Source organism: Cryptotermes secundus, unplaced genomic scaffold (genome assembly GCF_002891405.2).
Source record: "Cryptotermes secundus unplaced genomic scaffold, Csec_1.0 scaffold582, whole genome shotgun sequence".
NCBI lineage: Eukaryota > Metazoa > Arthropoda > Insecta > Blattodea > Kalotermitidae > Cryptotermes > Cryptotermes secundus.
In genome coordinates, this window is record NW_019724752.1 from 419,010 (window position 1) to 420,991 (window position 1,982).

The window sequence follows — 1,982 nt, forward strand, 5'->3', positions numbered from 1 at the left end:
ACATTGCATTCGAATACGCGCGTTTTTATATACCTATTATATAGATGTCACACCTGTGACGGGTAAAAACATGTCACATGTTTGGAATCCAGGAGTCACTTCCATACCAACGCTAGAACAGACCGTTTCATAGGTAGCGACAATAGCGGTATTGTAGCCCCAACAGTTGGCCGTTGCCTAGGAAGTAACAATAGCGATACTGTAATCCCAACAGTGAGCCGTTGTGTCGAGAACATCGAATCTCCATGGTTACGACGAATACACGGAGTGTTCACATAGAGACAACACAATAACAATGGGTCGTTGCGTATGAATCGCGGAATCAACAAAGCAGTGTTTCCCCAGTGACAGACAACAGAAGGCATTGTATAGCAACCGCCGAGGTATAAATAGCCCAGCTTCGACAAGGAGCAGTCAGTCTGAAATCAACTGCTGAAGGAGGCAGTCCAAAATTAACCGCTGAAGAAGTTAGTCTGGTATTGCGAGATGCAGTTGTAAATGACGGTAATACAACTAACGTTGGAAGACTAACCATTTTGCCATCTTCATATACAGGCAGTCCACATCATATGCATGAGTACGCTCAAGATGCAATTGCGTATGTTCGTCGCTACGGGCGTCCAGACCTATTCATTACATTCACATGCAATCCAGCTTGGGACGAAATACAACAGCTCTTACTTCCTGGGCAATCGCCGGTGGATAGGCATGACATCACAGCACATGTTTTCAGACAGAAGCTGAAATCGCTGATGGATTTCATGGTAAAACATGAAGTGTTTGGGCCTGTGCGCTGCTGGATGTACTCAGTGGAATGGCAAAAAAGAGGATTGCCACATGCACATATACTAATCTGGCTCTATAACAAAATCACTTCAAACGAAATCGACAATGTAATATCCGCTGAAATACCCGATGCCGACGTCGATAAGGATTTTCATGAAGGAAAATTCCAATATGAACATGGATTTCACAGCAGAAATCTACAACAAAGCGTTGATAATGATTGAAGATTTGTGCTTAGAAATCGCGAACAAAGTTCTCAATCAATTGGGAATGCCATCACCGAATCGATCTGCTGCTGCTTCGTTCAATGTAGAATTGCGTCGGGAACAAAATTACAACACGGGTGATCTTTTGTCGTATGTGCAATCAAAATTCCTAAGCTAACGCTTGAGCAAAAAGGCATTTACGATCAAATAATGCAAACTGTCAACAACGGGGATGCAGAAATCTTCTTCTTAGATGTGCCAGGAGGAACTGGTAAAACGTTCCTAATTAGATTGATATTGGCAGCAATTCGATCCCAAAATGACATAGCCTTAGCTCTTGCATCGTCTGGAATAGCTGCGACATTGCTACCAGGTGGGAGAATTGCTCATTCCGCTTTGAAATTGCCATTGAACATGCAATTCATTGAAACTCCCACGTGCAACATTTCCAAAGCATCAGGCATGGGAAAGGTATTGCAGAAATGCAAACTTATTGTTTTGGATGAATGCACAATGGCGCACAAAAAATCGCTCGAGGCTCTTCATTGATCATTGCAAGATTTGCGTGGAAACAACAGACCATTTGGGAACGCATTAATATTGCTTGCAGGAGATTTCAGGCACACATTTCCTGTAATTGCTCGATCGACACCAGCGGACAAAATAAATGCTTGCCTGAAATACTCTACTTTGTGGCGACATGCAAAGACATTAAAATTAACTACAAATACGCATGTCCAGCTGCAAAACGATCGATCAGCTGAGATATTCTCACATCAATTGCTGGAAATTGGGAACGGAAAGGTGCCGGTTGATCTGACCTCAGGACGAATTTCATTGCTTCATAGCTTCTTCAATTTAGTGACGTCAAAAGAAGAATTGGTTGAAAAAGTATTTCCCAATATTCAAACCAATTATAAGAATCACAATTGGCTGAGTGAACGAGCTTTTCTTGCGGCCAAGAACAAAGACGTCTACGAACTTAACAAT